The sequence below is a fragment of the Nasonia vitripennis genome, chromosome 2 (assembly GCF_009193385.2).
Source record: "Nasonia vitripennis strain AsymCx chromosome 2, Nvit_psr_1.1, whole genome shotgun sequence".
NCBI lineage: Eukaryota > Metazoa > Arthropoda > Insecta > Hymenoptera > Pteromalidae > Nasonia > Nasonia vitripennis.
Genome location: NC_045758.1, coordinates 32293733 through 32315987, shown reverse-complemented (window position 1 = coordinate 32315987; position 22255 = coordinate 32293733). Strand labels below are relative to the sequence as shown.

The window sequence follows — 22255 nt, the reverse complement described above, 5'->3', positions numbered from 1 at the left end:
AAACTTCCGAGGCCGCAAGCGAGCTACAAAAAAGAACCACTCGAAGGATAGCCAGGACGAAACCGAACACACAGCAACCCGAGAGAGAGAGAGAGAGAGAGAGAGAGAGAGAAACACACAGCCGCGACGACCCCGACGTAAAAACAAGGGGAAAAATAGATGGAATTGCAGATAGAGATGGATAGACTACGTGTGGTTTTCGAGAGTCAAGAGAAGACGAAGAACAAGAGAGACGTACACACACACAGAGAACACATCTCTCTCTGATGCTACTACCCCCTACGTGGAAAAAGCCGGAGGAGGTCTCTCTCTCTCTCTCTCTCTCTCTCTCTCTCTCTCTCTCTCGCGGAGCAGTTAAGCCTCGGAAAATTGAGTGCGGACCGTCTCAAAAAGTGTAGGTCGCGCGCGCGAGAGAGCCGCTGTAATTACTGGGCATTAAACTGCTAATGCACCTGCGACTAGCGCTACTGGTAACGAAACATGGCAGTTGGAAAAATATGGGCTACAGGGGATTCTGCGGGGTGACTCGTGTGTGTATCGATTATCCTTTTTTTTATGCTGCGGACATACGTTCGATGGCGCGGCGCTTGATCCAGGCGGGCTGCTGTATGAAAACGACGTCGCTTGTCGCTGTCAAAGACTTATCGGGGGGAATTTCGAACGTGTATAACTGACGCCTCCGGGCTTTTATGAATATTTTATGTCGTTTGTTCGAACTGCCGCGAACGCTGTGTCGGGTTTATTTACAGCGCGTGTGTTCTCTCTCGGATTTTTAAGGTGAGCTTTTTTTTCAAACGGAATTTTTTACATTATAAACAGAAATATTTGCAAAAAAAAACGAATATAATTCTGAGGGGAGAAATAAAATTTTAATATTTATACTTAGCGCGCGCTCGCTTTATCGTATATAAGTCGCTTAGGGTTGCGTGACTGACACGTATCTCGGGGTGTAGGTATCCCTGCAAGTACACACACACACGTGACTTACTCTTTCAGGCCGCAATTCATATTGAATGAACATGCACTCCATAACTGATGGAATCGCGTTAAAACTTAATATAAATTCATTAAGCGATTGCGCTCACTTTTCTCCACCCGCTATAAAATTCGGCCATTAGAAAATTCAACATCGCATGCAACCAGATAACCACGGTAGATACATACCTCATTCGAACTAGCAATTCATCAGAGAGCCAACGACTTTGTACTTCACGCTAGCTGATTACACGCGACGGTATAGCATATTCACGCACATATTTGCGACGACGCTGATTTGCTCGCTGCCGATTTCTTCTCTCTAATTAACAACCCGGCGCTAATTGTATGCCTCTTCCTCGTTAGACAGAAGCAGCGGCGGCAGCGAGAGACATATTAGAGAGCTCATCTGCGAATATTCGAATTAAGAGCGACGACGGCGGCGAGAAAGCTGCGCGAAATAAAAGGGAGCTTGCGCGTGCGAAATCGAAAATTCGCTACCGCGGCAGTGAGAGAGAGAGGGGAATTAGGTGTCATTAAAGTTTCAGCGGAACCGAGACCAGAAAAGACTTTCACGGGAATTTCTACGGGGATCAGGAGAGAGGTTATATTTCGCGCCGCTGGAGAGACCTTATACCCGTGGTAGCACACCTTTGAGACGTCGACGAGCTTTCCGTGCAAGCTCGCAGTTGCGATTCGGCGCGCGCGCGCGCGTGTTTTTAGCGCAAAGAGGAGCCGAGCCTTCTCTCCTCTCGTCTCTCAAATAAACGGCTTGGGTATACATAATTTACACACGCGGCAGGGGTAAGGAGTTTAATATGGAGGAACGTTATCGCGTTACGCTTTTTGATCTCGGAAATGCTCTGCCGCTGTATATGAGAACGCGAGCTTTTCTTTTACTCCTATAATCGGTATCGCGTTTATGTTTATTGCGCATCAAAAGCACGGAGAGTATATACGTGATCCTTTACGAAATGGATGTCGACAATTATCGCGGTTCGCAGTGTGGAAAATTTGATTTTACGTCCGAGTGACCCACTGCTCCGAATTATGCACGAGTCAATGTATACTAAAGCTGTAACGGAATCAAGGATTTCTCGCAAGATCGGCAATAATACGAGCGGAAAGGAGAGGAGAAAAATGAAAAGAATACTCGGCGGTGGGGAATATAGGCTAATGCCTCGAGAGATGGTCGTTAGCCCGAGCAGGAATTGAACCTTGGCGCCAATTTGGCTAATGCCACGTAAAAGGAGAGTCCGGTCGGATTCCTCTCCCTCTCACTTTACTCGCTCTCCGATCGGCATAATGAGATTTCGATCGGACCTGCGTGTTTTCAACTCGAAAATTCTGGCCTAAATCCGGAGCTGCTCAACTTTCTCGAGTATACAGTATTCCGGAGGAATTTCCTTGTATCACACGTTATCTCGCATTCAAACCAAACAGCGCGCGTCAAAATATAACAATAGGTCCTATACACCATACCGTTATTACACATACGCGTTCTTTGCCATATCGAGCGTTAATAATTTAGCATTTCTTGTCGAAAAGCCTCACAAGCTCTATCCGCGAGCAAAGCATCAGGACAGAGAGCGGCGCATATTTGCCTTTCCGTCTGCGGCGCTATTTGCGCACATTGTTTACTCCCCCCGGCGTCGCGACGTAAGCAAGCGAAACATTTAGTTCCGCCGTGCATATTTTCCACGCTAGCTTGAACGGCGCAGGGACTACTACTACTACTACTGTACTCGTTCCTCCGGAATACGACAATTTCGCGAATTCATGAATACGTTTCGAGCACCGCTGCTGCGCAGGTTTTTATTTTGTTTAATGTATACACGGCGGAGGCGGCAACGACGGTGTTTGCGTGGGAGGGAGCTGAGACTCGTCGCGTTTTATTAATCGTGTAAAGCGCGTCGTTCTGAAAAAATCGAACGACGCGCGTCAAAGACACACACACACACACTCTGTGCTCATTCATTAGCAGCTAATGAACGAGAGACGGCTGAAAATTCCGAAGATTCGCGTCGAGGAAAGCGAGAGGAATCTCGGAAAAAAGGAGGAGCACAAATTGGCCGTTATCCTGCCGCAAGCCTCGATAATCGTCGGGCTTGACTGGGGATAATATTACTTTGGTCTTTTAACGAGCCAAAGCCAAAGCGGTATGGGTCCTCGCACACCAGGAAGTCCCTCGCATATAGAGCGTTGATCCTTTGAGTCTGGCGGTTGCAGCAACGGAAATTATATAACCGGCTTTTTGGTTGTAAACTTCCTCTCTCTGTCTTCGGGGCCAATTCACTTTGACTCGTCTCTCTCTCTCTCTCTCTCTCTCTCTCTCTCTCTCTCTCTCTCTCTCTCTCTCTCTCTCTCTCTCTCTCTAGCATCCCGTACGCGGTTATAATTGAATTTATCACTCTCGTTTCGCGCAGACCAATAACGCGCACACAGGGCTTTACGATTATATGGATTTGATGATGTTTAGAGAAGTTGCTTGCAGAGGGAGGGGGGTAAGCTCGTCGACGGAATTTCAGTCGTCGAACTGTTCTCTCCTGCAGCGGCTGTGTGAACGAGCGAATTAACGCTCTGGGGGTATAACGGTTATGTTTGCACTGATTGCGATCGCGGACGGCCGGCGAATATCGATTTTCCTCCGAGGAGAGAGAGCCGCGTTGATATTAGTTTGGCAATTCGACAGATGATTTTTGAGCTCTACTAGAGCTGTTATCGAGCGAAATCGTTTTGCTGATTGGTATTTATCGGCTGCTGTATAAGCGAGCTTTTTATTCCGAGCAGGTGTTCTCGAGTATGTATACGAGAGTTTTTGCGCTGCTGCAGAGCTCGTCGAACTTTGTTAACGAATTAGCCGGAAATTCCGCTGCTGCGGAGAGTTCGAGGAGTTTTAACTGCAGCAGTCGGTCGATGCTTCGTTAGATGCGTTATATCGCTCGAGGGAATTTTCAAGGGTGTGTGTTCGAGAGCTGATGAAATTCCAAATTTACGCTGTTAAACCGTTGTAGAGATGCTTTACGCATTATAAGTATATCTCACTTTTTACTCGAAGAAAGTCTTATTAAGGCCACGCACATACGCGCAGCGCGATATCGGCACACTTTCGAGATTCGCCGCGTAACGTTCGCGCGAAGAGTCGAAGTAATCTCGAAGAGACCTTGAAACATCATATAAATTCAAGCTTTCTTTTCCTGCTCTCGCGACAGGAATAGAACTCGCATCCTCTTTTGTATACTGCAACCTGCGAATTTCAAAGAACAGCCCACACACCAGGTGAATCATCGCCTTCGGAGGAAAAGCCGCTCGAAATAATAGAAGCTTCTCTCGGCGGGGAGCCGCGAATCGATATAACCTCTCCCCACTGGCAATCTTCAATAGTTCCGAGTATCCCGTAATAAGTGTACTCGAGGTGCTTTACCGGCTGGCATAACTGTCGAAAGTTAGATTACTTCGGAGCACGCGGCTAATTCTTGCTCGCACGTATAGAGTTTCGATCGCTGCCACGTCTGCGCCAGACGTATACGCTATACGCTATTCCGCTCACGAGTTCTCTAGCCTCGTGTGTTTTTTCTCCTTCCCTTCCTCTTTCACTTCACCTTCTGCATTATCGATCATTCCTACGAAACTCCAGCAGTTGCTCCGCGATTTAACGTTCGTTTACAGCTCGTGACGTTAATTCAATGAATATCGCGGGGGAGGGCGTATGCGCGAAGCGAACGGCTCGATAATGTTAATATCCCGTATGAGCGTGAGAATTATCTTTATTTGGCCGGTCGACGCTTGAGTAGAGAGGGGGGATCGTTAGCATTTCGCGAATTAGCGCGGCATTATTATTTATCGCTCATTATCGTCATTGCCGCCGGTAATTAACGCGGGGGCTCGTCAGAGCAAATTTGGAAATCACTTCGATATATATTCCGACAGCGAGTGTGCCATTTGCAGTTGCAGCGCAAACAGCTTTCCTCGTAAAATCGCATTGAGTCTCGCCACGCGCGCACTCTCGACAATCAAAGCTGAATTTAGCGGCCCGCCTGGCTAGTTTTCCTGTTTGCCATCATCTTCACTCACGGGCTATACTGCCGCTTTGGAATAATTTGCGAGCGAGTGCTTTGGAAATAAACCGACGCGATTTTGAGAATAACGGACGAGTAGGCTGTATAATAAAAATCAGACACGCTGCAGCGGAGAGGTGTAAGGAAAAAGAAAGAAAGTGTAGCAGGCTCGGTTAGGAGCCTAACGAGTCCGGGTTCCTCGGGAGAAAGAGAGTACAAAGCATCTGAGCAGAAGCTCCGAACTTCGGCGTAACAGTCGCTCTATTTGAAGAGGACGTTTCCACTCAGTTCCCCGCCCGCGAGCGGCTAATTGAAATTGCTTTTAATTTGAGGAGGAACCGTACGGAAAGTCATACGATCTTCTCCCTTATACGAGGCCGAGAAGGTGTACATAGAGGTCGCCCCAGTCACGTGTGTGAGTTTGCTCCAGAGTAAAAGTCGAGAGCTTTTTACGCGCGGAAGCTGGTCTACTGCTGGCACAATACTAGGCGACGTCGCGAGAGATCTCCTTGGTTTTAACGGCCGCGAGGAGGATGATTGCCACCACACCGTGGCGGCGGTAATTGGACGAGCCTGTGCCATTTCCGGCCCAATATATAAGCGGCTTCTTGGTTATGACGCCGCACCGCGAGACACCGGCGAATTCGTCGTCCCGCGCCGACATCGATTTCCAATCGTCGTCGTCTCCTCGTTCTTTTTCTCTACTTTCTATATATTCCCTCTGCATTTTTTTTTTTTCGTCAACGACGACGACGGTCCTGCGCTATTTCCCGTGCGGTTGTCCTCTCGTTCCTTTCTCTCTCGCGCGAGCACAAAACATTCATTTTCCTCGCAATTTAACCAGAGGAAGAGAGGATCAATTCGACTGCTCGGCTCTCGGAATTTTTGCTGCTCCGAGGGATGGTGATGAGGGTTCGATAGAAATTACTTTTGCGAAATCACGTTCGTCGCAGAGACAGCTACGGAGAGACGGGAGATGAAAGTGTGCGCGAAAAATCTTTTACATTCTGCGCGACTGATGGGAGTGCGGCGGGGGGGGGGGGGTATAGCGGGGGGCTGGCTGGAATGAAGAAACTACCACTGCTACGTGGTTTTTGCGAGGGAGAAACTCGCTGATGAGGGATGAGGGGACTTTTTTGGAGACCCGGTGACGAGCCTTTCGAGATTATTAAAGTAATGCGTTTTTGATATTACACTCCGAGTGAGCGCGAGGAAAGGTTTTATCTCGAAATTACGAGATATTTTATTCAAATAATGTAACGACGGATTTATAATGGTGAATGAGTCGCGGATACGTATTTATTCGTTTAAAATAATAAACGCATTATACGATGCTTATGTATCGAAAACGCGTAACGCGCATTAAAAATTCGTAAAATAAACGAGTATGCGCATTCATACATTCATACCCGTAAATGCGATTTCGCGATAAACTCGTCAAGTTTATAAAATTAAAGAGCTCGATAAACAAGAAGCTCCGGTGTCCGTATTATAACCGACTCGAATTCACAAATACACCCTCTCGTCGACGCTCTACGACGATCAGCGTCACAGCAGTAGCGCAAGGCCACTTTGCGCAACAAAAGCATACCCCGCACACGTAATGCAGCCCCGACGACGACGACAGTCCGGAAAAATGAGCTTCTTCATAATGCAAACCTTGCATAATGCGATACGACTCCTTTCTCGCGTTTACGCTATACACACAAAGAGGAAACCAGAGGGAGAATGAGAAGAAACACTTTATGAATTACTGAAGCGAGGGACTACGTAAGATGTCCCGATAGGTATTTTTCCTGCTATAAAGGAAGACGAGTTTTCGGGGAACTCGATAGGAGAGTGAAGTCATCCAATGGGCCAGGGTCTCTTTGATTGATTCTCCGGTCTCTAATCGACTATTAATATTCTCTCCCGTCGCGGATCAGAGTGAAAACCCGTTGGCTAACGCGATATCTCGAGGAAGACGAATTTAACTGGGATTCTTTCTCTCCTTTTTCGCTTCGTCAGTTCAGCTCTCTCGCGATCGACGACTTAATTGAATCGCCCGTTCGATTCGCTAATTTCACTCGAGATAAAATTTTCAACGACGCGAGAAAGATATAACGTAATTCTCAAACGAGAATACACACAGGTTTCCGAAAACGAGCATCGCAACTCTCGAGTTAATTCCCAGCTGAGAGCGAACGTCTCCGCAGCACCGAGGCATTTTCCAAAAAGCCCTCTCTCTCTCTCTCTCTCTCTCTCTCTCTCTCTCTCTCTCTCTCTCTCTCTCACAAGTGTGTAATGAAAATCCCCTATCTAGATCCCCCATTAAGGGGGCTATATTGTTATTAGGGTCGAAAGCGCTCGACAAACGCGCATTATTTTCACCGGCGCGCGGCTAACTACGCCGTTGAAACGATATAAATTTTCAATTACGATAGAGACGCGCAACAACGCTGCAGTAGCGCAGCAGTAGATGACTTTCGTTAAATCAGCGCGCCGCGCGAATTATACGCACCGGGACGTTATGAAGAGTCGAGCGAACGCGAGGTAGCAGCAGGTACGTAAGCTCTGAATAACGAGAAGAATCTCGGGGCAACTAGCGTGTAACTTATAACGAAACTTTGTGCGTATAAGACGGTTAATCTTCGAGGGGGGCTTATTCGGATGAAATATTAGCGACTCGCTCTTTCTTTCGCCGTTCATCAGGCGCTTTCGCTAGCTGTATTTGAATGAAAATTTCGAAAAATCATCTCACTACGCGCTGCATCGTTTTTGAAAAAACTCGAGGATAAAACGTACACCCCGAAGCCATTACATTTTCGCGTCAGCCGCTCTTCTTACTACAGTCCTCCAATCGCTTCTCGCTGGGAGAAAGAGAGACAGCTCGAGAATCCCCGCAAGCTGCAGCCGCAAGCCGTCGTGTACAGCGTTTTGCAGATGCTCTCCGCAGAGGCCAGGCAAACGGGAGCCGGCGAGTCGTTATCCTTAATACCCGGCTCGCTCTCCTTTATACCTCGCGCGAGCGCGTCGCTAATGCAAAGCGTCGTTTGCCTCTGCCGTGCCGATCTTCTCTTTCTCTGCAATTGCTCGCGCTTGCGCGGATCAAATCGTCCGCGTTGATCCCCACTGTTCTCTTATTGTTCTTTCTTCGTCGCGCTCTTTTTTTCTTATCTTATTCTCTCTCGCTCTTCGGCCGCGGTGATAATGGCTCGAGGTTCTTATATATACTCTGATGGGTCATTTTATTCAATCAAGAGGCGCCGCGACTGTTTTATACGAAGAGAAATGGTCGCGCACGCGAGAGGTGTATAAGTCATTATCTTATACTCGAAGGAAGAAAATCGAACTTCGAAGTGTTTTGCTCGTTCGGCCGTTAAATTATCATCCAGTATTACACGCCGCGAGGAATATAACGCACAGAGCTACAGCGCGCGGCGGGAAATTTGAATATTAAAGGAGCTGCCGCGGCGGCCTCTGCAACTTTTTTAATTAGACGTAATGAAGAAAAATCCGGAATATCACACGGGAGTAGGCAGAAGTGCGCGTTAATGATGCGTCCAGTGAGTATAAGGTGGGCCCCCCGCGTAAGATGGATGAAACCTAATATAGTTGAGCGAACAACTCGCGTAGCTTATGCCCACGGCATAATAGCGCGCGAGCGGCGCAAGTTTCGGCGTTACGCAAACTCGCGGTACATCAATTACCCCCTAAAGTCTCGGCCGCTGCGCTTGCGGCCCTTTATACGTCCGCGACGTTGTGTGTACTCTCTGCTTATTCTTGGCCCCGCACGGCTTCGTCTGCTGAAACTGGCTCGATTTTTTTTTATTCGATTTCGCATACGGCTAGGATTCAAAATTAATGGAAGATAATGTAGGGGATGTAGACACAAGAGAAGCATCAGCTCGACATTCTCTTTGAGGTGTGTATAGCGCAGGTATATAACGAGTGCTTTCAAGCCATCCAACTTTAATGCAAAAAAACACTCGGAATACAGTGCAAGAAAATTGAGTTTACGCAGTGTGTATACTCCTCCCATCCTAAAAAGCTCGAGCGAAACTCTCGGCAGAGCGCTGGTGTCCCCAGACGTGTACTCGCGCGTCTAACGACACGAAGGGCTTGTGAAATATGGCGAAATTTCGCGCGAGAGCCGAAAAAGCCGGGCGAAGGAAGTTTCTTGCAATTTTCGAAATTTCAGCTTCCGTAATTACATCAGGTCATTTTTTTGCTAATTTCAGTGCGGGAAAACAAGCTTGTTGACGAAAATTTCTCGAATTATCGTTCCTCCGACTAATTTCTCGCTCTGTATGCCCTGCTCGCGTGTAACACACGCTCTCCTTCCTTTCGACGAGTTATACCCATCAAAATCGGCCGAAATCGCTACTGCTGCACCTAATAATCGCAGCGATTAACTCTCGCGCGAAAGAGAAAAAAGTTGTTCGCGAGTTCGTTAAACTTTTCCGACGCCGAGTATTTTGTCCGAGTTAAATTAAGCCCAGGCTCACGTGCCTTTTTCTCTCTCGTCTCTCGCACAGAGCCGACGACGACACAATGAAGCTTGTTGGGAACTTCCGGAAACACGATGGGTTCGCGCTCGCGCGCACGGATGGTGCGAATGATTTACCGCTATGTATATCGGTTTTATGAACTACTGTCTGCAGTGAAATCTGTGCCTACGAACAGTGAAACAAAAGAAAAAGGTGTTAATAAGCAGTTAACGCTCCTTCTTCGAGTTTGAAAATTGAGTTAAGCCCGGCAGTGGCTGGAAAAATCAGAACAGTGTATTAGGCGAAGAAGAGGCCGCAGCTGCCGCGAACACAATGAGCGCTGTAATCCGAGGGAATAATGTGAGAGAGATAAGGGATCGCACGTGAGTGAGAGAGTATAATGTAAATCGATTAAAATTTACCGTAGCCGAGATTACAATTTCGAGTTTCCGACTATAATTACACCAGGTATGGCCCCATTTTACGCTTGGTTTACGATCCACGCGAGCGCGAGAGCTCTCTCGTGTAATTACGGCTAGTATATAGTGTGTTATCTTGATTTGACGTTTTGACCGTGAAGCGACTGTGTGAAACCAGAGGCATTGACAACTTTTCGCGAAATTATGGAAAGCTGCTAATTCGAAACAAACAATCAACTTTTTCACTATACGCTATAACAATTTTATACGTAAAATAAGCTTCGCTCTATACGTCGCCTTGACCTATTTCGCTGTGCATCAGGACGTACACAACGTATACTTAAAAAACTACTATACACGAAGAAGACGCTGCAGCCGCAGGCGTAGCGCGCTCTCGTGCATCTTGCATTTTGTACGGCTAATGCGATGAAAGCTACGCCGACGCGCTGCATTCGAAGACGTGATGCGCTTTCTCGCGCGAGTTTCCTTTTAATCCCCAGAGCGACTGTATACCAATAGGAGATTGAAAAAAGGAGAAAAAATGCTAATGCTGACGTTCGATAATTGCAAAATTATCTTTAATCACCTACTATATACACTACGTTGGTATAAGCGCGCACGGTTGGCAATTAATTAGGCGAAGCTATATCGGTGCTTAATGACGCCTCGTATAATTGTAAACCGTATACGGCCGGCGATATATCTCGTTCTTCCAATAATTATTACACACGTGGATGATGCGAACAACAAATACACTCCCCCGAAAATTCCGAGGTAATAGCGCACCGTTTGGACATTCTTCTGTCTAACGTGCTTCCCGCGCGCCTTTGACGCCTGTACCACTCCGCAATTATCCTCGCGATGTAACGTCTTCCCTCTCCGGGCACGAGCGTCACTTTCGAGCTGCGGAACATCGTCCCGAAATCCAGGTCTCTCTGCGCCGCTATTCGCTCGAAATTGAAATTCCCTAATTTACTCGCGTCTCGTCGCTGCACTTAATCGGCTTGAAAATTTTCCGGGAATATTCGTTAATCCTCAAAGCTACGCTAACGATGCGCTCGCGCACTTCCGCGAAAAACACGCGTAATTAATCGCGCGAGACGCGTCGAGTTTGGAAAAGCACATCGACCCGTATATAATACGAATGCGCTGGATGCGCGCACGTGTGTACCGGTTTTACTTATGCTGCACAGTGTTCCAGCTCTCGCGCGCGAAAGGTCATCGTGAGAGACATCCTCTTACGTGTCTCTTGTGCGCATGTGTATGTAGGTATAGACGCGTGAATACATACGTATAAGTATACGGGTGAAAGGAGATCAAGCGGATGAAGACGGAAAGAGAGAAAAGAGTGCGTATACACCGTCTGGGTGATCGGAACGATCATCGGTCGAAGAAGTAGGCTATTGTGCCTTTACAGCTTCCGCGAGATGCACCAACCGTTTCTGGATCGCGAGGCTGAAAATATTTTCACTCTCGATTTGGAGGTGGCTGCTTTTTAGCTCCGTTGCGACGTCTTAATTGTTGAATTTTTCAGAAATACACGAAGGCGATCGGGATTACTTTCACGCTCGCGTAATTAGCCGAGATGAGTATAAGGAACGGAACAAATGAAGCCGAGAGACAGCTAATTGCTCTGTTTGATATTTTATCTCGGCGATTCTTTTCTCGCTCGTGCGCAGGAAGCGAATATAACGGCGTTCTCGTCTTTAATTTTAAGAAAGTAAACGCTGTTCTATATTTCCTAGATTTCACTTTTATTTTTTCTCCGTTACGCAATTCTCGCATCGCCATAGTATACCGATGAGCTTACGCAACTTCGTCTAATTTTTCAGATATCATTACACACGTGTATCATATTATACATTGCGCAGCTTCATTACGCTACACATCGCGATCATTTTCGCCTCGACCTCCCTTATCGAAATTCTATTACGGCAGTATAGCGCGTTATCAAAAAACAATGCTTCGCGCGAGTAACGAGGGGCAGCGATAAAAAGAAGCCTGGCCAGTTCGCTCGAATTACAGGAGCCGTAAAGAATCGCGAAGGAGAACAGTTGGCGCTGCTGCTATACTGCTGTGTGTACGTATACGCGCGAGAGATTGTTATTACGAATTTGTGCGCATACTCCGCGCGGGGCAACGAGAGTTTCGTTGGCTCCGGTTGTTACCGCTCGAGTTATTAAACTTGAAATGTGTATCTACTTCTGTTGTGGATATTGCACGCTCGTGTGAGATCTTCGTTGAAAAATATAGTTATGGAAGATACGATACTGCGTTAATGCGCCGCGACGATTGGAATGAAATTTATTTATAAAATATTTCCCAATTTCGAAGCCGTAAATTCGCGCAGATAGGTGACAGATATTCCAGAATCGTCTATAATTTTAGTTATTAGTATGCGGTCATAAGGTATACGCGCGAGAGCTAGAGACCCACATTTTACCGTTGACCTCTTGACACGTCGTTAGCAGCGCAGCGAGAAAAAAACTCACCGCGTGATATTGGATCCTGTTTCAACGCTATATACGCTATTAATTATCCGACTTTCGGTTATGGAATCAATTGAGTAATGACTTTGTTTGATCTCGTTGAATTTTAAATCACAGTCATCATAGCTGAGACGATGTGGTAACAGCAAATTCCTTACGACACGACTTAATTTCCCAAACGTATAACTACACTACTTTTATTACACCCAGACGGTAGCCGAAAGGAGGAAATTAAATAGCCTTCGAAAAGCCATTACGCTGCGGCGGAAGACAGAGAGCGCAAACTCGGAAAAGTAAACAAAAACAATAACCGCGGCGGCGCACACAGCTTTCCAAATCGGATAAAGAAATCGGTCACTTAAATCGTCCAGAACAAAGATAAAAATATAAATCCAGCGCGCTGCAGAGAGAGAAAGAAAGGGAAGGGGGGGGGGGGCAAAAAAAGCAAGGCATAAGAGACATCAGCGAAACGCGAGTCGAGTTTCTTACACGCGCGCGGCGGACTTGGGGGAAGCAAAACTTGAAAATTCCCATGGCTCTTCCACTTACGAGGAAAACTTTCCGTCGGATAACTCCGCGAGTCGACAATCACGAGTCCCTCATTCCGTGGCTAGCTCGGAACTCGCGAGAGCTGCTACTGCTGGCCCCGCACGCTCGAGCCATTCAACAAATTTGAAACTTTTATTACGACAAATAATCCCCCGTGTACTCGCTCTATTTTTTTGCACCGCCTAGTTATACATCGCCTTATCGCTCCGGACTAGCTTCGATGCGAATAACGACTGTCTGATGACGATTGTTCATTCCTCGGATTATACTAATCAAATGAAACTTTCCGCCGCATAAGCCCGTAATAATCTACATACCCTCGGAACAAGAAAAACCTTTCAGAGCTCAAGAGCTTAAAAAGGCTTTACTTGTTAAAACTGTATAGAGAATCTTTCAGTCGGAATATTTTCGTTGGCGCGCATATTCGAAAATAAAAAATCTCTCTCTATACACGCAAATCTGAAACTCTCGTCTATACAAACCGTCTTGTTGCGTGCTGTCCCACAAAACAGTCCCCGATATAGCGAAAGCTCGCATTAATATTAATCGAGATACACTTTCCGAAGACGAGAACAAAAGGTAAGACACCTCGAGGAGGATATCCATCGCAGCGAGTGCTTTATGAATAAAGATGACGTGTACAGCAGCAGTAGTAGTAGTAGTAGTAGTAGGAATCCCTCTCTGCGGAGCAAGAAATATGCAAAGCGAATCGGAATTTTTAATTTTCCCTCGCGGGCCACCCCCGCAAAAGGGCTGAAAAACTTTTGGCTCGCGCCTCGGCTGAAAGCCGTCGTCGTCGGCAGCGGCTGGAAAAAGAGCAATTCGAAACGTCGATGGAACTTTTGCCAAGGTACTAAGAAAAACAGCCGTGAGAGTAGTGGGGACTGACGAAGTTGGGGGAATAATCAGGGGAAAACAATGGACAATCTTCCATTTGCAATGGAAATCTTCTTTGCGGGCTTGTATTTTCTGCCTCTCAGCGCTCTTTCTCCGTTTGGGGTATTTATTATTATATTTTTAACGAACGATTCGCATTTTCGAAGCGATTTCGGGTTACGCGCATTAGCGAACGCAAATTTCCGTGCGAATTAGGCGAGATTACCGAAATCGAGGAATTATCGTTCTTAGCGCCGCCCTGACACGTAATGGATGGAAATCGCTTCCCGTCATAAGATACACCGCGGTAGCGAGTGATATAATTGATAGAAAGTTATATATCGCTGAATTCGGGTCGGCGCTAAATACGAATCACCGCCGTAAAATCCATGTCCAATTAGATTCCATTGTAATCGCTGCTACACATCCGCATGAAATTCAAATTCAAATTGTATCATCTAGTGTATAACAGCAGCTGTGACATCAGCGAGTGAACGAACTCTTCTTTCTGACATCACCCAGCGCGCAACGATTCTGGTATGAATTTTCGAAAATTTACACATCAACATCTGGCGCGAATCTATTCGTTGCTTGAGCGAATCACTTCCAGGCCGCTACACAGCAGCACAAGCCGACCAGACGCGTTGCCTCTCGGCATTTCATTTCCAGAAGCTCTCTCCGGCATTGTCTCAGAATCAGCGCTCAACCGAGCCGCTACGCGAAATGTGACAGATCCATCCTTCTCTCTCTCTCTCTCTCTCTCTCTCTTCCTCCAACTAGCAACGAACGCGTAACTCTTGTGTATACGCTGCAGCGGGCACATCCCGAAGAAGCCGGACGATGCAAAATTCTCCTCCTCCCTCGCAGCAGCTGCGCCAGACGAGCTCGGAAACAGTTTAGATCTTTGATCGAGGCGCCCCGCTCGAGAGATAAGGCAGGAAAAGGGTTGGCCTCTTGCTCTCTCTTTTTTTTGCGCGAGCCGCGTTTTTTCCGCGTCTGGAGGAGAAGCTCTTCAAATGCTTTTTATCCTCTCTCTCTCTCTCTCTCTCTCTCTCTCTCTCTCTCTCTCTCTCTCTCTCTCTCGGCGCTTTCTTATTTTACTGCAGCAGTTTGCTATCGGAATGCAACTATTGAATGCTCTATACGATCCGCTGCTGCTTCCACTGCTGAGCTTTTCCTTTATTTCTCTCTTTCTTTTTTTCTTCCTTCCTCTGGGTTTGTTTTGTGTTTCGAGGGCAGAAGAAGAAGCGCGATTTTGTTTTAACTCGGACGAGAGGAGGAGATGCGGTTGCGTCTTTTTCAAGCGGAGAGCAAGTCTGCTGCCACTGATCCCCCTTTGCCGCGCGATTGTTTTAGAGAAAATTCGGGATTAAAGTGTGCCGAGAGGAATAAAAGCTTCGCTGAGTCGTACGTGTCTTGTATACGTGTATAGTGTGGAGGAGGTGTGGTGGGAGACTTATTAAAAATTATGTCGCTGCTGAAAGCTAGTCTTTTTTTCGGCTCGATGGAAAAAGTGATGACATGCATCATCGGTGAAATCGACCTGCTTCCGGTCGGAATACCCGACACTCCGTTCGTGAAACACGTGATGTCCATAGTAAGGCCTTTTTTCGCTTCATTGATGAAAAAAGGCCGTCTCTCGCTTGGAAATTCGGAACTACGTGCAGGTATTTCACTCGGTGGAAAAATCCATTTTTCCCCTGTACTTTTATGATCGAGCGCCGCGGCGAGCGGCAATAAACATTGAACTTCTTCGTCTATCACGAGCTATACCAATGTTTTTCCGGCAGGCGTAACACACGCTGTACAACTAAATTTGTCGGAGAGGAGAGAGAAAACTGCGGAGAACCGTATAAAACACATCCCGTAACTTTGTTGTAAAATTCCTATTACCTTCTTGATAAACTGATCTCTGCCGTCTATTATTGCCCTCCGTGCGTAAATAACCGTATAATACTTTTCCGATCCCGTCGAGAAACTCGCAAAATATATTATCCCCTCTGTAAAATCCAAACAATGGTCGAACAAAAAAACGACATTCCTCACACACACAATAAATCCTCTTCATCGTTAGCTAATCCCGTCTCCTAAAAATTTCGTTACACTACACATAGCGGCACATTCTTCTTTCGAGATCGCGAAACGAGTCACGAAATACTCCCGTATGTGCAGCATAGAAGAGATGCCTCCGTCGGATAAGCCGTCAGCACTAGAGTGCTGCACCTCTATCCGCGCGTATGCGATACGCCAGGAGAGTGTATAGTATCTAAGCGCGAAAAGCCGCGGTTGATCTACGAGCGAAACCGAGATGACGCGCGGCGATAGGTGTACCGAGAGAGAGAGAGAGAGAGAGATTTGCATTCTCTCTCTTACTCTCCAACGCTATAGCACACGACGGGGGCGTTGAAAGTAAAACAAATTAAGGCCTCGACTGTTTACCGCGCGCGTCGCGCTGTGGCACGTCGGAATTTCGAATTTGTCGGCGAGCTTCTCTGTCTCGAGTTTATGTGCGTTGGGATTTGATGCGCTGCACGCTGTGCTAGATTAGGATGTCGGAGGTGAGAGAGATGGAGACGACGAAGCGAGACGTAATCGTTAGGCTTATTAGCTATCTGGAATTTTTCGAATCGGTCACGCGCGTAAGCGGCGAGATGGAGAGAAAATTGCAGCTGCGAGAGAACGATTCGAAAAGCGCAGAAGCGCGCTTTCACAAAAAATACAGAAGCATGCCGTAAAGAAAACAATCGAGTCTCCGTATGCAGAATATACTGGGGATCAGTCTTTGCCGAGTGAAAGAGCGTTAAATTTTCCGGAGAAGAAGAAGCGCCGACTGCCGTGCACCTATATATGCGCGTACAATAGGAAAGTTTCACTCTTGTATGCAGCGAGTCATCGCCTGCATATCAGGTTACCTATACCGCGGGGTAGCGTATAGGAATACAGCTTCGGAAGTGTTTTCCCGGGACGGCGCCGTTATGCGACACACGTAGTCGCGTCTTCGCATTATCAGCCGTTATACGGCCCGTTAGAAACTTGCGAATGGCGAACACACGCGCGCGCGCGCACACACACACAGATGCATACGCGTGGGCGTATAGTTTTCTATGATTTACGACGTCGAAAAACGTAGCTCATAGTTCACTCCGTCGCGCACCTGGGAGTTCATACCGCAGCACACGTTCCCTATAGATGCGTGTGTGTGTCCTTTGTGCAGCTCTACGGATGCTAATGCGATCGACGCTATTATCGGCATTGAATCAGCCGCGCAAGGAGAGAGCGGGGCACAATACGCGCGCACGGCTTGTCAAGCCTACAGTGCGAAGTTTATGCGAGAGGGAGAGAGAAGGGAGGGGGGAGAATCGCGTTACTCATGCACGAAGCCCAAATTTTGGGCTGCCGTGAGCGCACAGCACACGGAGCAGCCGTATTGTGGCTGCTGTATATTACGCCGCGCCAGTGACAAATACACACACCGGGCCAAGCCGTCCGGATCATAATGTTCGATAGATTGATGGTGGTTAATGCCGCGCGGAGAGCGAGGGCTGTAATTAGCGCCCATTGTAGTTGCGCTTTTTTGTGGGGGGGAGAAGACTGTAACGCAATGCACTATTGCGTATGCTGGTTGACGTTTGTGTCAATCGGGTATCGATCGTATCGAATCATACATTACGAAGTCCACTTTATTCCACAGCGATGTTAGCATTAAGCGCTGGCGCGAGTTCCATTACACATGCCGGCTGCGTAATCAAACAGCGAAATGTTAGCCGCGAGAATACGCGCGTTTGAATTTGCTCTCAAAGAGCTGGTTGAGAGTTTAGTAGTCCAGACCACAGAGCGGCAAGCTGAGCGAGTCTCTCTAAAATAGATATATGTTAGCTCAGGAATCTCTAGTAATGAGTATTGTAATCGCAGCTGGCGCACACTCGGTGCCCGCGTTTTCCGCTCGCTGTAAGCGAACTTGTACTATGTGTGCGTTTCGCTATGCGTATAATCGAAGTCGTGTTTGATCGTATGTACGGCCAAAGATTCACGGCGTGTGTTTTGTCCAGCGGAATACGAACAGTCGTACGGCGGCCTTTATTCATACGCTTCATTAAAATCCTCCGTCGCCGGAGAGCCTTGGGCTGTAATTTCTTCGGATCGTAATTCAAACTCGCGAGATAATAGCCTGTGTGTGCACAGAGCGCAGTTTAGCGAAAATATCGCTTTCATAAGTGCGCTTCTGGAAGAGCCTGTGGCTTTAATCGAGTATCACCACAGGCGAGATTTGTCGTACGGTCGTATGATGGAAGCGTTATTACGAGCTAAATTGTCCAATCATGAGGTTTACGGTTATACGCTATTGCATAAATATCACGAATCCAGCATCTCGCGAGAGCTACTTTCCGTAAATCCCAACACTGCCACGCTGTGTGTATAAATTCGTTTATCTTTTCGTACTAACAATCAATCAGGGGTCGTTTATAGAGCTGAGGATATAGGCAGCCTCATAAATTGAGATACCGCATTTTTCGAGAGGATCCAAGGCTCCGCGCGCGCAAACAAGCATATACGTGTATACCTCCGCACTAGTATACACAGGCTGTAATACACGTACAACGAACAATGCCCCTAATGCCATAAGCGAGAACATCATCATCGCGCAGCCGACAAGACGAAGGCTCTAGGGGGAAAGCTTCCGCTGCACACCGCGTCATTAGCAGATCCTCGACTGCTATGTGCACTTCCGCCGAAATAGAATGCCCGGGGCGCGTATCATTTACCCTGCCCGAACACGAAGAAGTTCGTTATAGGTATCGTGTATGTGTGGCTGTATATACGGTGCATAATGTACGGGGATATGATATTTCGAGGCGCTGCTCCTTATGTATACGTACCCTAGAGATTGAGGGAAGGAGAACACGGGGTATTACAGCAAGACAGGCGTCGGGGCTATTACCCCCGACTCGAGAAACTCACTCAACATTGCGCGCCGTGTGTTCACTCGCCGTATATGCATGTATTTACAGTATATACGGGCTGGCCCAGGGGGAGTTGAAAATCGCGCACTTAGGACGCGCCTGATTTTACGACCTATACTACAGGGGAGAGAAACACCCTGTGCCGTGTCTGCGCGGGACGACGAGCCCCAGTCGTGTGGATCGTCCTCGCAACTTGTTGATCGATTGTTGTGCAGCGCGAGTTCCAGAGTCCGGAGAGTTTCGAGACGGCAAGCGATGCTTTGATGTCACCGCAACTGCTCTGCGCGAGAGTCGGGCGAGAGAGATGGGATTGTTGTTGTCCTTGTATAGCTAGCGAACCGCTTTGGTTCCGTTTGCAAAGTTGGTAATGCGTCCCCGCGAAAACGATTACCTACTACACATAGTGGTCTCCGGTATCGAAAACCATTATCGAGTCCCAGTAATTTTTCCGCTTCGAATCAGAATCCTGGACCGTTTCCAACAACAATTTCACTCGCCTCTCAGCTCCTCCTCTCCATCCCTCCGTCGATCGGCCGACCGACCAGACAAAAAAGTGAACTCGACCAGAAAGCGAAAAAAAGCCTCTATACTCCCAACCACCGCACACACACACTCGTCATTTCGTCGATAACGCAGTGAGGCCGATAAATCGCAGGGAAAGAAGGGGCGGACGCAAGAGAGAGAGAGAGAACTCTCCGCGCGGTAAAAAGCAGAAGCCGAAAGTAGCGCTGCCGCGCGTACGAAAAACACCATAAAAATCACGTCGCCCGTAACATCCGCCTCTTCCGGTCGTCGTTGCCAGTATTACGCAGAGAGACAGGGGCCAGAGGGAAGAGCAGCCGTGTGCGCGAGTGCGGAGAGAGAGAGAGAGAGAGAGAGCAAAAAACGAGAAAGACAGAGAGAGAGGCAGTCGAGGGCGAAGGCGCGAAATAGACGCAAACAAGAGTAGAGTGAGGGAAATATAAGACAGGAAAGAGAAATGGAAAGCCCTTTTTTCCGGCGCGCGACTATTTTCCTACGCTCGCTCTCGCGGCGCCAAGTGAAAAGGCCGAAAAAAGCAAACCTGTTAATTCGCAGTGCAGAGAAGAGCTGCCGCTTCGTCGCCACGGCGCTTTCGTTTTTTTTTCTTCTGCGGAATAAAAATATTACCCTCGGGGACGCTATGTACGTACTACTGTGTGCCACTACTTCTTCTCTCCACTCCGCAGACGCTACTGTTTTTCCGCCGCGCACTTCTCTGCGCTAATGCTTTGATGTGAGAGAGAACTCAGTGGTTTCTTTTTCCCTCTGCCGCATATTTAGCGCGGTTACATGCTAAATAGAGAGGAGGAAGGGAAGGAAAAAGGGAGAGCGGCTGTTTTGATTGATCGCGCCAGCTCTGTGCACAAGGCGAAACTACGGGCAAAGGTAAGCGCTTAATTTGACTCGGCAAACACGACAGGAGGGCTCTGAGCAAACTGCTGCTTTTTTATCCTTCGCTCTGGGAGAATAAATTTAACGCCTGAATAAAAAGGTACTACACACGCGAGAGCTCATAATTAGCGAGAAGCGAGTATCGATGTTTCGCTGGATTAAACGCTATGTTATCGCTCTCTCTCTCTCTCTCTCTCTCTCTCTCTCTCTCTCTCTCTCTCTCTCTCTCTCTCTCTCTCTCTCGATATCACTCGTGGAAAACCAAGGCGTTTTCTCTCGACACGATGAGAAACACGGCGAGGACTAAATCACCTTATACGTATATACAGAGATATGCGAATCGTCCGCTGTAAAAAGCGCGAGCGCTCGAATCGAAGAAAAGTGAAAGCAATAAAATGCAGCGCTCGCGCGGCGACGCATCTCGCATTTGTAAAGGAGAAATGCCGAGAGCTGAGCGCTCGGTTATATTGAAACATTAAGGATGCCCGCCGTCGTACAGTCCGATGTGAAAATTGCACGCGGTGTATAAAACACATAGTTTCGCGCGCGACCTGGAATTATATCCTCCAAGAGGGCTTGATTCCGCGCTCTTCTCTCCTGTATATATGTTGTTTTTGTTGAAACACACGGGCATTACACACACTGCGAGAGTTGAACCGAGCGCGGAGACATTGTTTCGAAATCTGCATTAATTTCGTAATACTCGCTCGCGCTTTGTCGACGGTAAATCCGTCGCTGCGACGTTTTGTAAATTGTTCCGAGGAACGAGCTTTTACTATACAAAAGTGTTACGCGAGTAACGTTTCACGTATACAAGTAACTCGAGCGACTCGAGTCTCTAGTCGGACTGTACCATCAATTCAGCCCGTAGGCGCCATGGCAACTGAGACAGCGCATATTTTCATGACACACGCATTAAACGAGCTCTGACGAAGTCGACGCGTGCAAGCACTCGAGCCGATCTTCCTCCCGTATAGAGCGATGAATGGCTGCGCTTTGAATGAAAAAAAAGCCGATTCGAGGTATTTCGCGACGCTGTGGAATTAATATCGAGTTTCCTTTTTCAGCTTTTTATTATTATTGGGCGTGATTTTATGTCTGTATACCGTTATGAACTTTGATTTTATATTTTACAACGTCGGAAATTGCATACCTTCGGCAATGAGAGATAAAAGCAAATTAGGCTAGTTTTTATCCTCTCGGTGCATTTCAGGCTGGTGAATCGCTTCAAAAGAATCGCGCGCGCTCAACAGGCCGGAACCTACTACGCTGCTCGATGGTTTTGTTAACGGCATTGCGTTGAATAGTCGATTACGGTTAATTGATACGCCGCCGTGAATCGATTCGTGTACGCGTGTGTATACCAAGTCAATAATCGTGAGAATTCGTATGCGCTTATATTCTTTTATAAAAATACCTGCATCGACGATTAACGAAAAACGTTATTTTTCAAATAATTCACGAGCGTCGGCCCTCGATCATCGCGAAATTTATAACAATATTTCCAATAGCGTTTCTCCTGATAATACTTCAAATTCCTCGATTCGCCGATCAATCACCGGGTATACCTGTATATACATCGTGCAGATATAGTCCACGCGGCTATACGTAATCGCGCAGCGCGGGAAATTCGAAAACACGGGAGCGAGCATCGAGGCTCGAGTTTATTCAGGTGCTCAATCGCAAAAGGAAATCCTCTCTTCCCGCCGCGCTGGGTATACGCTAACGCGAAGCAAAACTCAAGAGTATTCTAACCTCTGCCATATACACACACACACACACACACACACACACACAGAGGAACGTCGCGGTAGCATCAATCACCTCTTGTACAAACTCACTCGCATGGCAAAGGGTGTAACCAATGATGCGTGCGAGGCTCGCCGCCACAGATTGAGAGAGAGAGGGGGGAGGGGGAGAAAATATTTTCTTTTGACGGCCGCAAGCGAAAAACCGAAGATTTATGAGCTTATTTTTGCGCCCGGTTATGTACACGCGGAAGTAGAGAGAAAAAATTATCGATGGCAAATAACGATAGCGTCGATT

General features: G+C 47.4%; 1 protein-coding gene across 2 annotated transcripts in view; it reads right to left on the bottom strand.

Moving 5' to 3' along the window:
* LOC100120429 (polypeptide N-acetylgalactosaminyltransferase 2) overlaps positions 1-22255 on the bottom strand; it is a 130284-nt gene that overhangs the window by 71811 nt on the left and 36218 nt on the right. The gene's annotated exons all lie outside the window — the stretch shown is intronic.